At 42.9% G+C, this 14,897-nt stretch overlaps 1 protein-coding gene across 5 annotated transcripts in view; it reads right to left on the reverse strand.

Annotated features, from left to right (window-relative positions):
• Window positions 1–14,897, reverse strand: part of FBLN2 (fibulin 2) — a 104,870-nt gene that overhangs the window by 38,492 nt on the left and 51,481 nt on the right. The window lies entirely within an intron of this gene.

The raw sequence follows: 14,897 nt of genomic DNA on the forward strand, positions 1-14,897 counted from the left end.
GTGCCTCATATGTCAATACGTGTAATAAAGATGGTCTTTAAGACCACAGGGCTCTGCCTTCTCCACAAAGAGTCACTGGCCCAGTGCTGCACATGCTCTCTCCACTGGCTCATCAGAAGTGAGTTCACCAGTTCCTTTCATACTTCCAGGCCAGTTTCTGGAATGGTTTGGTGTTGCCATAAAGAAGAAACAAGACAAAACTACCCCAAGTCGAGTTGTAGGAGATGTGTGAGTGCAATGGACCTTGGATATCTCCACACCTGGGCACTCCCTGACCAAAACCCAGCAACCCCATACTGCACAACAGTGTTTTTTTCAAGAACCCTCAGCTAGTTTTGGGGCTTCAGTCTGTGCAATGCTTCCATTTTATGCAGCATTATTAACAATGTTAAAAATATACTTGAGTCTCAAAAGCTGTGTTATGTGTAAGAGGTGCCGTATGACATGAGAGGGATAATATATGCAGTTAAACTAGGCAGGAAATACACTTGGTGCCAGGTAATTACAAGACATTGCTATAAAACAGTGTTTCAACGCCATTTTAATTCAGTCCTGTGGTGGAAATGCCATTCACTACTGCTAGGTTTAAAACACAAGGATGCAGCAGAAATTACTAATCTACAGTAATCTACATGATTTATAATTCCAATCAAAATTAATTACTCAGTCCTCACTAAAGATTCAATAGCAGATTGCTGGGCTCAAGTGCCATTCTATTGAGCAGTCACATTTACGGGATATATCACCTTCTGTTATGAGCTTATGAATAATTAACTCTAGAACACAGTTATAATAAAATGAACTATTGCATTTTATCTCAATCGTGAATTAGAAAAACTGAATAATTCATAATAGGACTCAGTCATTAGCATGGATTTATGATATTTTGATTTTACATTAAAACTAGATACATGTACAAGACTGAAAATCACATAAGTCTATGCGGGATGCAGACTTAGACTTTGAAATACTTAAACATTCAAACAGAGCTCTGTTTATTTGGGGCTTTCATGATTTTAGCAGATTTTGAAGTAGATTTGCATCTGCTCAGGGAAAACAAAGTCATTTTAGTTGAGAACACCATAATCCTGAATATTTGTTATATTGTGCGAATCTCTGATACATCATAGAGTCATTTAAAAGGACCTGTTAACAGATAATTTGTTACTAATTTCTTCACAAGGAAAAGAAATAACTTTATTTCAAGCTGTACTATAAAACACCATCATGTCTCCTCACTTGTTTTCCATTTAGTAACTTATTTCCTACTGTTATCATTCTATGTCACTCTGAAGATATGAACCAGAGCATATTTTGACCTAATCTTAAGTTTGTGTATTGTCTTTTAGAGGCATTTAGAGTTTAATTGAAATAGTTAGAGAAACATTTTCCCTCCAGAGAATTTTAACTCCTCCTTGACTGCACCATAAAATGTCACCTTTTCTCAATGCTGGGTCCAAACCTAACTCATGGTGTGACGGCCCACATCAAGGTTTTCCATACGATATCTCTTCAGCTTTGACATGCTACTCCCCAGGAATTTCACCTTTCAGCTACAAAAATCAAAATATCTGCTGTGGAAGGTAGGGCTTTGTGTGTGTATTTTAAAAAGCTCAGCTGACGCTCAACCTTTACACTGAGAAAAGCAGACACTTAAAGGCTACCGAATAACTTACACATGGAATTAGAATAACACAGGAGACAAAAAGGATTTTCAAAAACCTTCCCTTCCTTTCCACCCCCCAGTGCTCACAAATCATGTTTTGAGAGTGATAAAGCACTGACCAGCTCTATGGTGGTGAAGAAGGGATAGGATATTTCAGTTGCTTAGCAGAGGCTTCCTGACACTAAAGTTCTACTGATTTCAGCTTCACCTGAATTTCCACAAACAGGTGATGTTCGTACCTCCATAACCAAGCTGAGCTCTTGTTCCTATGATAAAGCAAATTATCCAGCTCCTATGTTTGAGGAAAATTGTTTATCTTCCTCAGAACTGCAGTATTTACTCTTGGGAGGGATGGACAACGGTAAAAACCAACAAACACCATAGGATCTTGCAAGGAAATGAGTTTGCACACTGAGATTAATTTTGATGTGGAGGCTTCTAGAAATGAGGCACTCCATTAAGATGCATCTTCATTCTGAAGGTCTCATTGCTCATCCACAGAGGAAACTGACAGCTGTGACCCTCAAGCCATAACATCATTTTTTAATAAAACCACTGCACAAACTGTCCAAGACCTGAGCTGCCATAAATTATCTACCCCTGAGCCCAGTAGAGCAGCCTCACAGCCCAGCATCACCTGAAAGAAGGCAGCAGCACATCAGCTTAATGAACTGGCCTCGGGGAGCCCCGAATGAGCCTCCTCAGCAACACCCATGGTAGATGATGACTTCACAAGTAATGAAGAGTAGAATGATAGAATCACAGACTGGTTTGGGTTGGAAAGGACTTTAAGATCATCCAGTTCCAACCCTCTGCCATGGCCAGGGAGAGCATGAAGGCTGACTTCTTCACTGAAGCACACCTAGCACCCTCCTGCACCTTAAAAACAAGCTGTGATGTAGTATAAAAGTTGATCTGGTGGGATAGGATGCAACCTGCTGCAACCACCCTCACCCACCAAAGATGAGTGGAAAAGGAACAGAAATGGTACAGATCAGAACAGGAGCAATTGCCATCACCTTTCCATGAGCACACATGAGCAAGAAGGGATCAAAGCAGAGTGCTGCTTTTCCTGTCTAGTCAGTGCTTATGACTTGTTTCCTGCTGCCTTATAAAAAAACCCCAAAGCACCTTGAACATGTGTTTATAGTTTCATCTGTGTCTATCTTTCCTCTTAAAAGAAGGGGTATCTAGACCTGTGGAGCACGCAGCACGTCCATTTCACAAGATTTGTTTGCTCACACTGGAGAAAAAGGTATTGCATTTCTTTATCAAATACCTGCCCGAGAACATAAGCCCCTATACTATGGCAAATAATGAACTTCACAGAACAACAATTAACTTGACAGAGTCCTTAAAAAAATGAAAAATACCTGTTTCCAGGGGGCCTTCTTTCTGCTCCAGTCTCTTAGTCACTTACAGCTTTAATTAATAACAATAATAATAATAGTACTGTAGCTTTCCCCTGTAACAGTTTGTCATTTCTTACCTGTCAACAGTCTGAGAGGCTTTATTAAATTTCCTCACTGAATGTTGTCATTCAGTGTGCAGTGCAACATGCTCTTGATTCATCAGAGATGGGTAGGAAGACATTTTAATGAGTAAAGGTGAAGAGGAGAACAACATTTACCTTGGCAAAGACAAGGAGAGGGGAGAGTGACAACACAGCCCCAGAGCCAGCTGTTTTCACTTCAATCTGAACCACCACTTACGTCATTAGGCCTGGTTAAGCTTTCCTCAGGACCTGTTCCCAGATAAATGAATGCATGGTTTATTCTGTGCAGGTTATTGCAAGCTCCTTAAAGTGCTCAGTGTCCAGGAGCAGATTTGACTCTAAATCTCACTGAAATGAGAGTAGTGCTCAAGTGTTTCCATGTCCAAACCTCAGTTAGCTCATTGCTCGGGAAGGGGCTTTAATCCACATGCACTCATGAAGCTTATAGGCTCCTCTCATTGGAAATAATGAAAAAGCACATTGCAGGAGAAATACAGGCTGAGCTGAGTTCAACACACACCCCATGGCTTCAGTCCAGTACCTAATCCTTCTTCCCTCTTTTCCATCATCCCCTTCCATTCCTACTGCACTCAATTTGCCATGCCATCACCACAGTAATGTGACTGAGTTCCATCACACTTGCAGCAACCTGCGTTAGTTTTAAACTTCAAGAAAAGCAGGTTTCTACGATCTCCTTCTTCCCCTCAAGTCACCTGCATCTTTTTAGAAATCCATCCCACCAGGACAAGTTCCTGTTATATTGCCTTCACTCCTTGGGAATCATCTGCTTTCTATTTCAGCCTGAAAATGCTGTTTCCTACATTACTCTTTTTTCATAAATTCCTTATGCTGACTTGCTTGGCAAAAATATGAAGAGTTGTGTCTGCCCAAAGGCACAATGAAAAACTGGATAAACCCAAGTGAATATTCTCATTTTACTACGCACTGTACAATGGAGACATACATCAACATTGCCTCAGCCAGGATTGTTTGGCAGATCTTGTTCAAAGTGTGAATGAATAGCAACCTTATATTCCCTCTGGCTTTAGTTCTGGATAATCCTTGTAAGGCAAAACTTGTATTACCTGTGCCAGAGGTCAGATAATTTAGACTATGTTTGGTCTTTAATGTTTCCATGACAGCATCCTTTATTAGCTCCAGGTTGGAAGAATGGGGGGAGACGTGGTGGTGATGGGGGAACAACTAAATAAATTCTTTAACCTTTTTCACCAGCTAGAAATCTAAGCAATTTCTCTTCCTGCCTTTGAAAACTTTGGCTCACTGAGATCCGTCCTTCTGTCACTGAGTTTAAAGTTAAATGATACATATACAACCATCCTTCTGCTAGCTACAATAATAACTCAGAGCAAGCATAATGTTTCGTGCCCTTCAGTGTAGTCTTGGCTGCATTTTCCTCTTTGACTTTCCTTCCCCAGATATTGCACAGAGTATATTTCTGCTGGATATTAACTTTCAAAAGAGCTGAGGCTTTGGAAAGCCTGGTTCTGATTATCCTTGTAATTCCTGCTTAAGGAATTTTATCTTGGGAGAGAGAGCTCTTTGCATGTTCCTTTTTGTGGCTAGGTAGGCTCCTTTCTTCACAGCCATCATTTCCACCAGCCCTGTTGAATTTCCAAGTTAAATCAAGAGGCGCAGTGAGATGTAGGCAGGGACTGTTTGTCATGAAAGACAACTGAATCTGCTGCAACTCAAGTATTTAGTAACACAAGCACTTTGAGTATGTTCTGACAAATTGAGCTGAGACTGGAATGGGAGTCAAATCACAGACATAATAATCCTTAAAAAGAAAAAGCAAATAAACATAAAAAGGCAGAAGGATGTGTAAGAGCTTAATGTAGCTTATGTACTCCCCCACCTACGTGGGGTTTTCTACAGAAAAAATCACTAGTTTCACCATGTAACTATTCAACCCCCACCACTGCAGTGCTAGGGACAGCCACCCATCAAGACATGTTGATGCTTCTTTAAGAGTGTAGCAGTGAAAAAGGTCTTTGTTTGGGAAGGCTGATCAAGGACAAGCCAAGCTGCTGTGCCATGTCAGAGTTCAAGTGCTTAACAATGCACCTTAATCATGCAACTCATATCAATAATATATGTATCACCATTTGATCTCATACTAATCACAGCAGAAATTGTACTTTTGTTTAAAGTCACAAAGAAGTGTTGTACATTTGTACCTGGATCATATCTTCTTCACTGGGGCACACACTGCAGGTTCACTGCACTGTGGAGCTAACATGTGAGAGGGAGCTGCTTATGAACAGTCATATGAAGCCAATCCCAAAGTCCACCCATCTTTCAGGTTGCAGCTTTCAGGAGCTTTTAGGTATTTCAGCTTTGCAACTTGAAAAAACTAGGAGCCAAACAGCTGACCAGTGCTTGATGTGCTTCCATCAGTCCAACCACACACAGCACAGAGCCGGAACACGCACCCCGAGCTGCTCTCTAGGAAAGCCTATCCAAACACTGTTCACAGGACAACTCTTGGATCATTGTGGGAGAAAAACAAGCCAAGATTTTCTTTCTCTTCACAACCAATTCATGCAAAGTAGAAACCCAGTAAAATTCATCAGAGAAGTTATTCACTGTGAATTGAATGCTCCATCTCCATTCAGAACATTGCTGAAATACAGTGGGAAAATTGACACACTGACTCATTCCCAGCTGCTGCCTTGTTTTTTTCCTGCTGCATTTCTCAGCGTGGCTTTCAAAGTAACCTGACACAGGGTGTTAGCAGGGGCCACAGCCATTGCAAACCGCCATGCATACCTTGAGAAGGTAACTGAAGGCAGGATTACACACCAGCATCAGGCAGTGACCTGGTGTCCCAGGGGAGGTATGTGCCCTCCAGCTCTGCTGGGACAGGGCGGAGGCTTGTTCACCAGAAACTGCTCATCAGAGGAGGGAAAACTCCAAGTCTCATTGAGTTTCTAATTAGTGCATAAGGATGCTTAAACTGCTCAGAAAAGCTGCTGCAGGGCTCCAGCTCTCCTTAGCTAGGTACCCTCCTGTACCTATTGCTAGTCCTTGTCAAATTTCTAATCCTAAATGGCATTGATTATTTGGTTTACAATGTTCTGAAGAACTCTCATTTCCTTTGACTTTCATTTATGAAGTTCTGCAGTCAGTGTTTGTGCAAAGATTGCAGCAATAATGATTGTGGCCCAGGGCACTTCCTGGATTAATGACAGGCTGGAAGAGTTGATGGCCCAGGGCTCTGCCTTGATCCTTTAACCCCAAGGACTTTCAATTCTCCAGTACATACTTACTGCCAGAGCAGTTATTGTGAAGGAAATGCAGTGGGATACTTTAGTCAACAGCACAGAACAAACTTCCCTTTATCCCTCACAAATGTAGGAGGAAATATTAATTTGAATGAGCTGATAATAGTGTTTGGAATGTTTCAGGGGAGTTTAGCAGCCACTAGCAGGAAGCACAGCAGGAAATTTCTCTTGCCATGCAGCGTGCATCAGAACCAGAGCTGTTTGGAAATAAGATTGTTCAATTCCCTAGGAAATTAATAATTTGGGGTGGAAATTCGGAAATGAAGCACCTTGTTTGAAACTCTTGCTGTGGTTTCACATAGGAGGTACTAGGCACTCATTTGTCTCATTTCCACTTGCAACTTTAACTCCAGCTCAAACTATCTGGTCTCCCAGCTGCAGCTTATTGTAACCCCACTAGAGACTTTGGCCACAATACACCAAGAGAAATACAATGACAAAGTGTTTAATTCCCTATTTCCTCCCTGTCAAAAATCTACACCACCCAGATCACATGCAGAAGTCCTATGTTTTGTTTCAACTCCATGTTTCTAATTAGAAGTAGCAAGTCTTGCTTGTATGTGCTCATCAGTATTAACAATACTTTAGTTTACTTGCAAGTACTGTTAGTGAAGTCACCTTCAAGTAAGACGCCATTTGCAAATTATTTTAAACTATGGTCAAAGTGGGTGTTTTTACCTGAAGCTAGGGCTTGAACCAGTGCCCATGGAAGCCTACAGGCCCTGTCTGCTCCTCTACTAAAAATTAAAGCACAGAGCGCTTGAATATGTAGAGTAACTCTGAACATGTTTATATCCAAGCAAATCCTTAGTTCAGCAGCATTGATGAAACTCAGACACGTGCTGACTCAAGTCCTGTACGAGATGCAGTGTGATCAAGGATAACAGTGCTTCCTCCAGGGAACATTCAACAAGAAACATCTGTCTCCCAGAGTATGAAATAATCATAGGGATGTTGTGAATAGACCGGCATTTCATTAGCTGACAGCTTGTATCTGTCTCCACAGAAAGCATTCCTTCAGCCATATCAGCATTTTATGCTTTACATAAAGACAGCCGTGATGCTTTTCTTTCTCAAGCTCTTATGCATACACCACTTGAACTAAGTACAAACACAACTGAGAAGAAGGAGCCATGGTCCAGTTTAGCCATGCTCTCCATACACAGCTAGGAAGGAGGTTTCCCTTCCTGATCCTGCCCAGCTGGAGGAGGTCTGTGTGCCACAGCAGCACTGTGGCATGCCCGCCCACAGCACCTGAGCCAGGCATGAGTTAAATCTCAGCCGGAATTCCATCTCCTGCAATGGACTCTGGCTACACTTCCCACTTGGAAACTACAGATTGCAGCCAATTTTAAAGGAATTTACATTCCTGAACATATTTTACTTTGGAACCAGAGATGAAGAGAGAGAAAAGGGACTGACTTGTGAAAAGCTCCAACTCTGATTCAAATGTGTTTTGGAGCATTTGGGATAAAGGCGGCAAATTCTGCTGAAGGGTGGAGGAGTCTCTTCATCTCTCCCACAGAGGCTCATTACAGTTACTTACTGCAGGAGACTTCTGAAACAGAGTAAAAGAGAATACTGAAAGAGGCAGAGCTTTACATGCCACTTCATCAATACAGTTCCAAAAAGCAGAATTTATTATTTGTATGTAAACAGTAAAGAGTCCACTGCTCATTTTCTTTCTTTTTTAATATCCAACCACAGAGTGGGAAAGCAATGCCCACTGGCACACAGCACCTGCTGAGGCTGAGGAAACAGAAGATAGATAAGGGATAAGGTGATGGAGAACAGAATTAACTGCAAAACGGAGGAGGCAAGTGGGTTTAGTGCTACATGTTTAAAGATCAAATTGTAATTTGATGATGGAAATATCAGGACAGTTTCATTTTGAAACTTCTTAACCAGGTTTCCAATTCAAGTCAGCCTACTACTAGCTAATGACTGGTGCACAGTCTCAGCTCAGTACTGGAGGCTGTTGATAATTAGATCCATACAAAGCACTCAGTGGTGATGGAAACCTTTTGGGCAGCACATAAGAAAGAAGCTGAGTGTCTGTATACTTAAACCCAGAAAAGTCTGGACACAGCTGCAAAAAGAGAATAACTTGCTGAGTCATCAGCCATGAAGGAGGGATCCAAGTGGTTGAAACCAGGCTCTGGGTGGCTGAGAGGTTTTGGAGCACCACCAAACTGTAGAGGCCCACATAGGCAAGCACAATGCCTGGGAAGGACGAGGTCCTTCACATCATTCTCACAATTTTAGTTCTTAGCTTAACAACTGCGCTCCATTAGCAGAGTTGGCCAACAGCTTCAAACAGGACAGTGTTTGTTTATTGTCTTTGTAGGATACAAAAGGTTGATGCAGAGTCAAGCTTTTTAATGTCTGCCTGGGTTGACAATGAAAGTTTTTCTCTTCCCCCTCTTGAGTTCTTAGTGGCGTCTTACAAGGAAAAAGAGCACAACCCTTGCACTTTCACTGAGAAAGACCTGCCCATTTTATCTGGGCAATGGAAAAATACATTCACAGCCCAATAAGGCATAAATTTATCTTCACATATGAGACAATTACTTCATACAGAGCTGCTTGCATTCTGAATTGCTACAAGCACAACTCTGGTAAGTACTGACACATCGTTCACACAGTCTGCATTCAGTCTGAATGCAGAATGGCTGAAGTGCATGGTTACCCCCTCAACTGTGTTCCAACAATGCAGCTGCATTTCCACCCTTGAAATCAAAGGGGTATAAATATATCCTGCACAGAGACCAAAATCGCTAGGTAGATACTGGGTTTCAAGAGCTTTTATCTCCCTGTGTCAGTACACCTTCTGAAAAACAGATCCTTTCATACAATCTGAGAACACAAGTGAAAGAAATTCATCCGCTCTTGGTTGTTCAATAGATCCAGGCCAAGAGGAGAAATATCTTAGCACTAACTATTCACTGGCTGTACTTGCAAACACTGACGTCACTCTGTAAAGGGACTGTAATGTACATTTTTAATTCTGTAGCTGACAACTGATTTGTTATTTATGTGCACAAAGGTAAATGAGCACAAACCAGGTCTTTTATAACCTACTCCATAGCAGCAGGACTCTGCATAACTTCTAGTCTCTCCAGCAATCACAGAGATCTAATTTGATTTTATCTGGATTTGCCAATTGCATCTTTCTACGCTGTGTCTGAAATCCGAGATGGGTGGGAAATGGACCTGTAAAGGCAAATAACAACACCAGGCAATCCAGAGATCCCAGTGAAGTGCCAGTGGCATCCCCCTATTTTCCTCATCAAATGCAATTTTCTTATTAACCTCCAAACCAGCCCCTCATGCTAAGAAAGACCTCTGACAAACGAAGATCCCACACATCCCAGATGGGATCCTGGAGGCAGGAAAGAAGCAAGTTCCTGTGGGAAGGACTCTCTTTACAACTGCCAGGCTCCAGGTCACGTTTAAGCCCACAAACTCTTTACCTCAATACCTAACTAACACATGCAAAGGGAAATCCTCTTACAGCACTAGAACTCAAACGGTTCAAGACTTCAGAGATGAAACTTGATATAATGCAACCACTTCAGAATAATGTGCTTGCTGATGACACCTATGAGATGAGAGCTCCCACACTTGGCACCAGCTGCATTTCTACATGGCCCAGAAGCTGTCGCACTACTTTCCACCCCCATTGCCCCATCACTGATAAAGTGATGCAGACCTCAGCAGGAAGAAGGGAAGTAACGTGCGCGACAGTGTGGGACAGTACACCATGTTCTTGGCAGTGGCCATGCACCAGCCACATCCCTCCCCCAGTAAGGAATGCATCTTTCTTAATCAAGGGAGAGCTTCAACTTTGAACTTGATGCTTCTCCCAGTCAACAAACACTTTGCTAACTGTCAGCTGTTTCCTAAGTGCTGCAGAACATCAGCTTTCACATAGGACAAGGGCCACACAGGGGTGAGAGGTGAAGAACTGCTCCCCTCCATACAGCTGGAAACACTGGGTCAAAATCTGACTTGTGATGTGGCTTTGCCAATCTGCATTAACTTGAAAGCAAAAGGAAGGGGGTAGAGTGAAGACAGGGTATATATGATTCTAACAGAGTATCAGCACATATCTTCAAAGTGTCTGCAAACCAAAATGAAAGCCAGAATTCTTTATCACATCAGAGAGGCAAGTCCTTATAAACAATTAAAGAAAAATGTACCTGTTCCCAACACAGGAGTGCTTGGAAAGCCGTTGACCCAACAAGCCCAAGCTGCAGGTATCTAAGATGCATTTTGACTTAAAGGATTTTCCGGTCCTTTCTGCAGATGAGATGACAGAAAGTTTTCTGAGGCTCAACACTGTCCCTGTGGTTCTGATGTTTGGTACAAGGACATGGGAGAAGGCTCTTCTGTAACAGCAGGACCATGACAAGTTAAAGCTGCTGTGCCAGGGGGAGCTCCAAAGCTGTGGGAGAAGCACCCGCTCAGAGCCCTGCTCTTGTCGGCAAGGGCTGGGACCACCAGCAGTCTGTTGGCAAGGCTGCTTTTAGGGGGGAGTTGTTTGTTTTTAAATTCAAGTTAAATGCACTGCAACCGCATTATAATGACAGATTGGCTATCGGGCAAAAAGACAACGCAAAAACCCTTGGGATCACAAGCTTTCTAGGCAATTTGTTACAAAAACTTTCACACAAAATATGAATATTCAGCTTTCAACAATAGAGAAATGCCATCCACATGTTTCAGGTTAGGATCACTCTAATCTTGCCTCACCCAAACTGCACTGGGCAAAGGCAGAGCTGTGCATGCAGCTGTGGCCTGAGCCAAGTCTGTGCTCACACAGCACTGTACCGTGTTGATAAAAGCATCAGTAATCCAGCTGCTGGGACACACAGAAGTAACCAGAGCAGCAACAGCCCCCCAACACTAAGCAATGGCATCTGTGTGCAGCTGGTTCCCTGTAGCTCTTACCCTGGAGGGTTTCTCTCTTTCACCCCTGGTTTTCATCTCCAAGTACCTTAGTCTTCTCCCTTTGCTAACAGCGCACATTATTCCTATTTTTATTGACCCTTTTTCCTTATCTCCCCCCAAATGTCTTTTTCCTCTCCAACAGAAAAAAACGATCATTTTCCTTTTATGTCAGGGCACAAACAACCATTCAGCAAGCCCACAATTCCACAATTCACACACTGCCCACCACACTGCTCACACGGTCTACATTTCCCCTTGCCCTCTATCAGTCTTAAACCTTTTTGCACTTTGGCTCAATGACTCAGCAAAGCTTCTAATTTCAGCATATATTAAAGGTCTGGGAAGAGGAGATCCATTCTGCTGTTGGCAGCACAAGCACATAGTATGTCTGCACTGTACCACCCCACCACACAATTCCTGCCTGCAACCACCTCAAGCCAATGGGTGAAGTCAAACTAATACAACACCTACACTGAATTCACACAGTTGGAAAAGATTTGATTCCTGTGCAGCAATTCACTGGCTTTCATAGGACGTTCCATCTCTAGTGTCTGTACATGAACTAGCACTGTGAATAATACTTACCATAGAATCCCAGGATGGGAGGAACCTCAAGGATCATCTCATCTAACCTTTCTTGGCAAAAGCACAGTCTAGACAAGATGCCCAGCACCCTGACCAGCTGAACCCTAAAGTATCCAGCACTGAGGAGTCCACCACTTCACTGGGTAGATTATTCCAGTGGCTGAGTCTCACTGTGAAAAATTCTTGAGTACAACTGGAGTCTCCCCAGGAGAAACTCCTACCCACCTTATCTTTTCCATCACCCCTTGTCTTTTACATGGGACTCTCTATAAAAAGGGATTCTCCATCTTCTTTGTAGCCACACTTTAAATACTGGCACACAGTGACAAGGTCCCCCGTGAGCCTTCTTTTCTCCAGGCTGAACAAGCTCAGCTCTCTCGGCCTTTCCTCACATGCTGCCCAGTCCTTGATCATCTTTGTGGCCCTTCTCTGGACCTCTCCAGCCTATCCATATACTTTTTGCACAGCAGGGACCAGAACTGAGCCCAGTGTTCCAGGGGTGGCCAGACCAGCACCAAGCAGAGTGGGACAATGACATCTTTACCTCTGCTGGTGATGCCCTTGTTGATGTAACCCCACATCTTGTTGGCTTTCTTTGCTGTAGCTGCACACTGGTCACTCCTATTGAGCTTGTGGTCCCAAGACCCCCTTTCCACTGAGCTGTTCCAAATCCAGGCAGATCCCAGCCTGTGCTGCATGCCTGTGTTTTCCCAGGTACAAGACCTTACACTTGTCCTTGTTGAACTCCAAGAAGCTCTTGTCAACCCTCTCTTCCAGCCTGTACAGGTCATCCTGCAGGGTGGCTCTCCCTTCCTAAGTGTCCACTTATCCACTCAGTTTGATGTCATCGGCAAACTTCCTCAGGGTGCATTTAATCCTATCATTCAGATCACTTACGAAGATGTAAAACAGATATTTGAAGAACTTGAGAGAACACAGAAACCTGAGTTCACAGTTTCATGAATTCCTAATGTTATTGAGATAACTTACATTTCCAGCATGTTAAGCATAGAGTAGAACAGCTTGGAGTAGCATAACAATTTGTTAGTGAGGCTGATTTCTTTTCCACACCCTCACCTGTTCCAGTAATGACCAGTGCAACTCCATGCACTTGATTTGTGGATTAAAGTTATTTAGCTAGGAAGCAATATTTAATACTGAAAGGAGTGAGAAGAAGCCTTCTAAATACATTTTTTGCTTTCACTATTCTCATCCCCTCTATAAATCTCACATTTTAATTGCTTAACTACCTAGGAGTGGGGAACTGTTTCACTGCTTTCAGCTTTCCAAGGTTTTATGTCAATGTACATCTAGGATACAAAGTTTAATGACATCAGTTGTCACTGATAATCAGAGATGAAAGAAGTTAACCAACATCTGTGCAGTGGGGTTGGCACATAAAAAAACAACTGCGAATGAGCAAAATATTTTAGCATTTAGACACAGAAGGTTACATTATTTCCCAAGACTCAACATCTGGCTTCAAACAAAACCAGCCCAAGGCCAGCAAGAGCCCAAATTGTCCAGTTCTCTGCCAGCAACATACAGATCCAACTCGAACAGAAACATGACAGGTAAGACTTTCTGAAGGCTTTTTCCATGGAGCAGTTCCAAAACACTTCATATGTTGAAGAAGTCAATTAAATTTGATACGGTTGCTTGACATCCAGTGACATTTGCTAAAAAGACAGACTTGACATTTTTAACTCTTGATGTAATATTTTCACAATCCAGCCCAGCATAAGAAAACAAGTTACAAGCTGAACTTCTGAACTATGTACCAAGCACCATCCAGTATTGATCTTGTCGGAGGAATGCAAGCAATCTGAAGTTTTACAGGTATACATACAATCAGCAATGCAAAAAATGATTATTGATTACAACCACACAGCTTCACAAGTGACATCTCCTCTCCTGATATTTCCCACTGCAATACATCCACTTTTTTAGTCACTATTTTCTTACTTTAAATTCTGAGGACAGACTGACCTGACACTCATTAGAATGACTTCAGGCTGACGACACTTTCCCTTCAGTATGGCCACAAATGTAAACCCTAGCAGCCTAACTCACAGCAATACCTCTTTATGCATATCTTGACAACCTTCTCAATGCCTTGAGAACTGTTTCGGCTGCCAGCATGAAGTATTGTGGCCATACATGAAGCTATGTACAGCATGGCCAAGGTCACCTTTATTTCATACAGATCTCAGATGACTTTTCCTTCCCTTGTCACCCAGATAAATAGATGGGTCTGTCACACCCCATCTTTGCAAAATGATTTTTTTAAAGTAGGACCCAAGCTAACATGCAAGTTTTCTATGTTTTTTAATCATTTTGTCAAGGTACCTTTCCCTTAATAGTGGTAATCTTCAGTTACCAGAGCTGGTGCAATACAAATGCTTCTCCCAGTCCTCCTTCCCCCATAAAAGAAAATATTATGCAATATTTTATGTTTTGTGAAAAAAAAAACCCAGCCAAAAAACATATTCTTTTTCCCTTTGTAGCTGACAGGATTTGAGGAATCCAGGGAATGGGGACAGTGACAAAAGACTAAAATGTGGTGGGGCTCCTGACAACAGCAGGGAGGGGCAGAGTCCTCCGGACAATGAGAAAAACTTTGCTGCCGAGTTCCTGCTCCACGTCACTCGCTCAAGCGAAGGCTTCCAATTCCCGTGCCAAGAGCGTCCGCAGGTGCCAATATCCGCTGTGGAGCCAGAGGCAGGGAGGTGCAGGCAGAGAGAAGGTGCCAGCAAACCCCCTCAGCTGCATGGAGGCAGCAGCACACCTGGGCCTGGGGTGACCCTCCTGGGCTGAATCGTTTTGCCTGTGTGAGGCTCCCATGGGCCAGGACACCCACCATGGATGCCCAGCTGTGGTCCCAGCAGCAGAG

Source organism: Melopsittacus undulatus, chromosome 9, assembly GCF_012275295.1.
Source record: "Melopsittacus undulatus isolate bMelUnd1 chromosome 9, bMelUnd1.mat.Z, whole genome shotgun sequence".
Taxonomy (NCBI): domain Eukaryota; kingdom Metazoa; phylum Chordata; class Aves; order Psittaciformes; family Psittaculidae; genus Melopsittacus; species Melopsittacus undulatus.